Below are 8,124 nucleotides of genomic sequence, written 5' to 3' on the forward strand. Positions count from 1 at the left end.
GGAGACAGGGTCGCGGGCGGTCACCAGGACGTTAGTGTGTCCCGCGGGCGCAGGGCAAGGGTGCGTGGTGGGTGTGTGGTATCGCTTCTCGGCCTTTTGGCTAAGATCAAGTGTAGTATCTGTTCTTATCAGTTTAATATCTGATACGTCCTCTATCTGAGGACAATATATTAAATGTATTTTTGTAATTAGGAGTTGGAATAGGAGCTTGCTCCGTCCACTCCACGCATCGACCTGGTATTGCAGTACCTCCAGGAACGGTGCACCCCTCGGGGAATAAAGTTGGTTTAATAAAAGAACAAGTAGTGATATCAGAAGCATGCAATGTGGGTGTTTTGGGTAAATAAGTTATAGTAGGCTAACTTTTATTTTATAAGTTATCTTTCTAACGTTAGTGTTCTGTTTTTGTTTTTAGTGTCTTGTTATGTTTGTGGCTATATAAACCCGGCGGAGTAGTTTGTTTTGTTTCGTTTTTTCGAAACAGGGTTTTTCTGTGGCTTTGGAGCCAGTCCTGGAACTTGCTCTGTAGACCAGGCTGGTCTCGAATCCCGAGTGCTGGGACGCCCGGCTTCCCACCTTGCTTTCTTATAATAACAGCCCAAAATCACTTGTGCAGGAGTGACCCCTTCCATAGTACACTGCCGGGCCCTCCCACATCAATCATTAGTCAAGAAAATGCCCTCACAGACAAGCCCACAGGCCAGTCCCATGAAGGTAATTCCTCTATTGAGTCTGTCTCTTCCCAGATATTTTTAGATTTATGTCAAATTGAGAAAAACTAACCAATGCACCTCTCTTGGCTACCAGGTACCAAACAAATATCATTGATCCTTAGATTACTATCGCATTTGGTCACATTAAGCACTGATATGCATACATTTCCTAAGTTTATAAAGATTTCAATGACAGTCTGAGTCAGCAAGTGAAGCCACCTCAGCAAGGCTGTCAAAGACCTGAGTTTGATCTCTGGTGCCCACATGGCAGAGGAGAGAATCATCTTCCTAAACCTGCCCTCCGTCCTCCACAAGCACCACTGTGGCATGCGTACCCCCACCATAAATACGAGATGGAGTGAGAATCGGCACAGCTTTTCTCTAGGCACACTTCCAAGACGAAACCTTTCGATGAAATGTGACCCTCTGAGACGTGGCCTAGGAAGGAGAAAGAGAAGTAATTCATGTACTACATAGTGACACATGACCGTGTGACAGTACTCTTAGGAGGTGGCATCCTCTGGTGGTGTGCACCCATCTTAGTTTGTGTAAATACATTGTGACATCAGCCCACAAAATCACCTAATGGAAGTCGACTCAATACCTCTTCTAAAGGCGGGCGGCGGTGGCACAGGCAGAGGGGGGTGGATTTCTGTGAGTTCGAGACCAGCCTGGCCTACAAAGGGAGTTTCAGGACAACCAGGGGTACACACGGAAAAACCCTGCATCGAAAACAAACAGACAAGCAAGCAAACAAACCGAAACCCTCTCCTAACAGGGCTGGAGATGGCTCAGCAGTTAAGAGCTCTTGGTCTTGCCGAGGACCCGGGTTCAATGTCCAGCATCCACCTGGTGGGTCACAACCATCTGTAACTACAATTCAGGGATATTACCCTCTTCTGACATTCTTGGGCACCAGGCACACATGTAATACATATATGTACATTCAGGCAAACATGAAATAAATCTTACAAGAAAGCAAACCTCTCCCACCACGAAGTGCTGTTTCTCAGTCTGTGAAGTGAAGGTGTGGCGGTTTGAATAAGAATGGCTCACATAGGCTCGTGTATTTGAATGCTCGGTCATTAGGGAGTGGCACTATCTGAAAGTATCAGAGGGGTGGAGAGGTCTGGACTTGGAGGGAGTGTGTCCCTGTGGGTCGGGTTTAAGGTTTCAGAAACCTATGCCAAGGCCAGAGCGTCTCTCAACGTACACATCAGGATGTAGTTCTCAGCCACTACGCCAGCACCTGCCCGCATGCCGCCATGCCAGTGAACTAAAGCTCTGAAGCTGAAAGCCAGCCCCAATTCAATGCTTTCTTTTAAAACAGTTTGCCTTGGTCATGGTGCTGTCTCCCCACAGCGATAGAACAGCGACGAAGACACACAGTGTGTTTCAGGCGAGGGCTAGTCATGTAAGCTTATCTCAACAAAGATAACTAAAATATGTTTTTTAAAGCCTATTCAATGTAATGAAAGATAAAATAGGAGAATTACGTAGTAGCCATGTTTTCAGAAGAAAATTTTTAAAGAGGTGAAATTAAGTGTTAGGGGGCGTTTTGGAAACAAGGTCTCATGTAACCCCAGGCTGACCTCAAAGTCACCAGAATAATCTTGAACGCCTTATCCTCTTGCCTCCTTCTCCTGTGTCCTGGGATTACTGGGAGGCAACATCTTGTCCAGTTTAGGCTATGCTGGGAGAATCAAACCAGGATCTCATACATGATAAGCAAGCATCCTAGCGGCTTAGCTACATCCCCAGCGTGTGTGTGTGTGTGTGCGCGCGTGGACACTGGGTATACATATGTGAGCAAATGTTTGCAGAGACCTAAAGCTAGCCCTGCATATTGTTCATAGGCACCATCCATATATTTTTATTTTTTTATTTGATTTTTGTTTGTGTGTGTGTGAGACTGCCTAGCAAGGCTTAGGGAGACATCAGTCTCCAGCTACCATGTGTTTGCTGGGTATCAACCCCAGGTTCTCTGCAAGATCAGCTTGTGCCCTCTCTCCAGGCTGCAACCCCATGTTGGATAGGCTGGATTCAAACTCAGAACTCGGAGATTAGCCTGCCTCAACCTCCTAAGTGCTGGATTAAAGGTGTGCCACCACCACCTGGCCCCAACCCCATTTTTTAAAATATTTATTTATTATGTATAATTTATTTATTTATTATGTATACAACATTCTGTCTGTATTCCTGAAGGCCAGAAGAGGGTGCCAGACCTCTTTACAGATGGTTGTGAGCCACCATGTGGTTGCTGGGAATTGAACTCAGGACCTTTGGAAGAGCAGGCAATGCTCTTAACCACTGAGCCATCTCTCCAGCCCCCCCCCCAACCCCATTTTAACATGGTTTCTGGGGATTAAATTTAGGTCCAGGTGCCTGCAAGGCTAGTCTCTTATTAACTGAACTATGTTTGGGCTTTTTGCTATTTTCTCGAGCCAGGTTTCCTTCAGTGACCCAGACTATTCACAGACTTGGATTTTCTTGCATCAGTTGCCCAATTATCACTATTACAGGCACGTACTGTCACACCTGGCTTAAGATTAGTAACTTGTTGAATTAGACATGCCCAAAACATCGTTACTTAACAGATTTAACTTACAGTTATTTTACATTTAGCTACCATGTCCAAAATCCTACATCTATTTTATATAAAAATATGTCTTTATCAGATGAAAGAGTTTAGTGGAGCCGGGCGATGGTGCCGCACGCCTTTAATCCCAGCACTTGGGAGGCAGAGGCAGGCGGATCTCTGTGAGTTCGAGACCAGCCTGGTCTACAGAGCTAGTTCCAGGACAGGCTCCAAAAAAAACCCCACAGAGAAACCCTGTCTCGAAAAACAAACAAAAAAAAAAGAGTTTAGTGGGCAACACCTTATTTTGCCTCAGAGGACTCCTGGATAACACACCCCTACTGCCCAGGACTGCAGTGGACTAAGAGAGCTTGCATCCAGGCTTGGGCCCTGGGAATCCAGGACTGTTTCTACGTTTTCTCCTCGGGCATGCAGCTCCGCAGCTTTCTGTTCTATAGTGAAAACGTGACTGTTCCAATTTTCTGTCTGTGAGAGTTTTGCTGTCCCGAGAGCTAAGGAAAGTTCATCCACACAGCTGACATTTGAGCTTCCAGAGGGCGTCACTTTTACTGCTGAGTGACTGAAGTGCCACACAGAACAAACGTTTCTAAGTTAAAAAGCCTGTAGTGGTGAGTCCTGGGTGTGGGGGTGCACGCCTTCATTCCCAGAATGCAGAAGGGAGGCAGAGGCAGGTGGGTCTGAGCTCAGGCCAGTCTGGTCTGCAGGACCAGGTTCCAGGACAGCCAGGACTACACAGAGAAACCCTGCCTCAGAGAAGAAACAAAAGGAAACAAAAAGGCCTGTATTGTGCTCCTCGGCACGGCTGACAGCCACCAGAGTGCCGCATTGATTTGGATACTCGTTATCAGATCCCACGACACAAATTCTTTCAGTCTTGAGGTTGCAAAGGAGATTGCCACTCTACAGGCACACAGAGCGAACCCTGTGGCTTTCCTTACCTTGTTGTCTATCTCAGTCCCCATCCGGGACTTTTTCCCACTAGTCTACAAGAGGTGGTTCCAGGACAGGCTCTAAAACTACAGCAAAACCCTGTCTCAAAAAACCAAAAAAAAAAAAAAAAAAAAGATTTTATTTTTCATTATGTGTACCAGTGTTTCTGGGTGTATGCAGTCTGTGATATCTGCAGATTCCCCCTGAGCTCCTGATGTTGAGTGCTGGGATTTAAACCTGTGCTTTGGAAGAGCAGTCAGAACTCTTAGCCACTGAGCCATCTCTCTCAAGCCCCTCTGCAGATTTTTGTTTTGTTTTTCCTAGACAGAGTTTCTCTGTGTAGCCCCAGCTGTCTTGAAACTTGCTTATAGACCAGGCTGGCCTTGAACTCACAGAGATTCCTCTACTTTTACCTCCTGAGTGCTGGGATGAAAGGTGTGAGCTGCCACCACCATGCGGCTCCTTGCAGATTTTTAGGAAAAATCTCTAGTTATGTAGACCAGCTTTAATGGCTTCATGGCTGAGGCTCGATTTGAAACCTGAAGTTGTGTACACTTCTCAGTTGCTGGAATTACTGGGAGATGATGCCAACTGGCTCCCTACTTTCCTTACTCTATATTTCCAAAACGTGTGTGTGTGTGCGCGCGCGCGTGCTAGCATGCGTGCGTGTGTGTGTGTGTATGCTTGTGCGTGTGTGTGTTGCATCCCATCGTGGAACATGTGGAGATCAGAAGACAAGTGACTGAAGAGCTCTCTCCACCAGGTGGGTAAGTCGGGAATGGAACTGAAAGCCAGTGGTGGTGGCAGCGCACGCCTTTAATCCCAGCACTCGGGAGGCAGAGGCAGGCGGATCTCTGTGAGTTCGAGACCAGCCTGGTCTACAGACCTAGTTCCAGGACAGGCTCCAAAGCCACAGAGAAACCCTGTCTCGAAAAACAAAACAACAAAACAAAAAAAAAAAAAACCCAAACACAAAGAATGGAACTGAAGTCACTCTGCTTAGCAGCAAGTACCCTTATGGCTCCTTACTTTCACTGTCCCCCCACCCCAACCCCAAGACAGGTAAAGGGACCGCGCAGTCAGTTTACAAAGGGAACCTTCCAGACTCCATGCTAAGTTTGTTCCCAGAGCTTGTATTTGAGAGTTGGCTTGGAACAAACCATTTTGGAATTGTCTTCCTCCATCATTGACCCAAGTGACTGACAAAACCTCCAATTTAAAAGTGCTTCAGTGGGCTGGAGAGTGGCTCAGTGGTTAAGAGCACTGCCTGCTCTTCCAAAGGTCCTGAGTTCAATTCCCAGCAACCACATGGTAGCTCACAGCCATCTGTAATGAGGTCTGGTGCCCTCTTCTGGCCTGCAGACATACACACAGACAGAATATTGTATACATAATAAATAAATATAAAAAAAATAAAAGTGCTTCAGTGAAAGAAGGGAAAAGGTCAAGTGCGATCTGTTACAGCTTATTGTCAGCCATTCTGAGCTCCAAACATTTTCCAGAACATCGCCTGTATCTTGCTCCTCTCTGGTGTTTTGTCAATCCTTGTCACAGATCACTCCTTGCCCCCCCCAAATCAGGCCCGGGACTCCCAGATGCTTCTTATTCTCTGGGCTTGTGCGTATCAGCACTTAGAGGTAGCTTAGTCTCCCCACAAACGGTTGCTGAGCAATACTGCATGGCACACAGAACCCCAAAGCCTGCAGTCTGCAGTAAAACTAAAAATAATTGCCCAAGGACTATCAACAGTGAATTAGGTACAAGTGCTGGAGATATATCCATTTAATGTGCACATATGTGTTTGCTCGTGTGACTAATACGCTCCATGTACGTGGAGCGGCGGGCGCAGAAACAGCTTCAGGGAGGCGGGGACACCCACGCTGCGCTGTTCGGTCCTTAAGTGACCAGGTGAAGAAGGGGTGGTCACGGTGTCAGTCATACATGGCTTCAAGGTTTTGCGTTCCCCAGGGCCAGAATCCCTCGGCTTCCACCAGTCTCGTTCATTCGCTCCCAGCGACGCCGCCGGCTTAGAACCAGTCACTCCACCTACAGGCGAAGCTCGTGGACGGCCACGCGAACTAGACAAGTATGTCCACCCTTCGGTCACCAGCCCCGCACCACGCTCTTTAGGAGCCTCCGAGCGTGGGCCCGCCCCTCCGACCTCCGCTTCCCGTGGAGTGATTCGGGACCCGGCCTGCACGCCGCGCGGAAGCAGCCGGGAAGGAGCTCAGTGCGCGGCCACCTTGCCCCTCGAGAGGGGGCGGGACATGCAAATCAGATGCGATGTGCGTGCGCGCGGGAATGCCGGGAGCGCCGCGGTCGTGGAATTCGTAGCTGAAGCTGTGGATTTGAGAGAACGAGTGACGCCCCGAGGACGCGGACGCAGACCGGAAGCGGAAGGAAGCGCGGGGAAAACCGGGAGTCAGGGTCGCGGGCGGTCACCAGGACGTTAGTGTGTCCCGCGGGCGCAGGGCAAGGGTGCGTGTTGGGTGTGTGGTATCGCTTCTCGGCCTTTTGGCTAAGATCAAGTGTAGTATCTGTTCTTATCAGTTTAATATCTGATACGTCCTCTATCTGAGGACAATATATTAAATGTATTTTTGTAATTAGGAGTTGGAATAGGAGCTTGCTCCGTCCACTCCACGCATCGACCTGGTATTGCAGTACCTCCAGGAACGGTGCACCCCTCGGGGAAATAAAGCTGGTTCAATAAGAGGCAGTAAAAATTTCTTTTGCTTTTCATGTGAATAAGTCCTGTGCTATTGTTTTTGTTTTCTAAGTCTTTCCCATCTTCTCTCTCTATTGCTAGGTATTAAGTACACAGTAAATTGCTTATTTTTCCTTACTCCCATCTTTTAAAGGTTTGTTTTTGAGTAAACTTGCTCAAAGGAAGGCAGAAAAACAATATAGGCTCTTCTGGACCTTAATGAGACTGTAGAAACCTACCTGGTCTTTTGATTTGGATTTTTGCATTGGTTTTTAATTGGATACAAAACAAGGTCTTTTGCGGGGGAAAAAGTTCACTATACTGGACTAGCTGGCTAGTGAAGCCCCCCAGGATCTGCTTGCCAAATCCCTCAGTTGTCTTAAAAATCTTGCAAGCGCAAGTAAGGACTTTTAAGGTGTTCTAATTCACAGAAAAGTGAGAATCCACACAGAGCTCTGCAGGATGCACAGAAAAGCAAATGTGGACAGAAAGAAGCAGACATGACCAATGAGTAAGACTTCCTACCATCCAGGGTGCATCTAGGATACCGACAGCTGCGGTACTAGGAGGATAGGACAGTGTGACTGCCATGGAAGTGTGCAGGCACGAGCCTCAAGAGCTTACGTCTCCGTACAAACCACCGTTGTTACCATACAACAGAATAGTCTTTAAACTATGGTTGCTGGCCAACAAAAAGTGCAGAGGCATCCTCCTGAATATTAACCTTCATCAGGCGATGAAAGGAGACAGAGACAGAGACCCACATTGGAGCACCGGACAGAAATCTCAAGGTCCAAATCAGGAGCAGAAGGAGAGAGAGTACGAGCATGGAACTCAGGACTTCGAGGGGTGTACCCACACACTGAGACAATAGGGATGTTCTATTGGGAACTCACCAAGGCCAGCTGGCCTGGGTCTGAAAAAGCCTGGGATAAAACTGGACTCGCTGAACATAGTGGACAATGAGGACTATTGAGAACTCAAGAACAATGGCAATGGGTTTTTTGATCCTACTGCACGTACTGGCTTTGTGGGAGCCTAGGCAGTTTGGATGCTCACCTTACTAGACCTGGATGGAGGTGGGTGGTCCTTGGACTTCCCACAGGGCAGGGAACCCTGATCACTCTTTGGGCTGATGAGGGAGGGGGACTTGATTGGGGTAGGGTGAGGGAAAT

The 8,124-nt window shown here is 47.7% G+C and overlaps 2 non-coding genes across 2 annotated transcripts; both read left to right on the forward strand.

Annotated features, from left to right (window-relative positions):
• The first annotated feature begins 80 nt into the window (after positions 1-80).
• LOC142837224 (U2 spliceosomal RNA) lies at positions 81-271 on the forward strand. Its single transcript, XR_012908216.1, has one exon. It is a non-coding gene; the product is annotated as a U2 spliceosomal RNA (small nuclear RNA).
• A 6,469-nt stretch (positions 272-6,740) lies between these two features.
• LOC142837225 (U2 spliceosomal RNA) lies at positions 6,741-6,931 on the forward strand. Its single transcript, XR_012908217.1, has one exon. It is a non-coding gene; the product is annotated as a U2 spliceosomal RNA (small nuclear RNA).
• The last annotated feature ends 1,193 nt before the right edge of the window (positions 6,932-8,124 follow it).

Source organism: Microtus pennsylvanicus, chromosome 17 (assembly GCF_037038515.1).
Source record: "Microtus pennsylvanicus isolate mMicPen1 chromosome 17, mMicPen1.hap1, whole genome shotgun sequence".
Classification (NCBI taxonomy): domain Eukaryota; kingdom Metazoa; phylum Chordata; class Mammalia; order Rodentia; family Cricetidae; genus Microtus; species Microtus pennsylvanicus.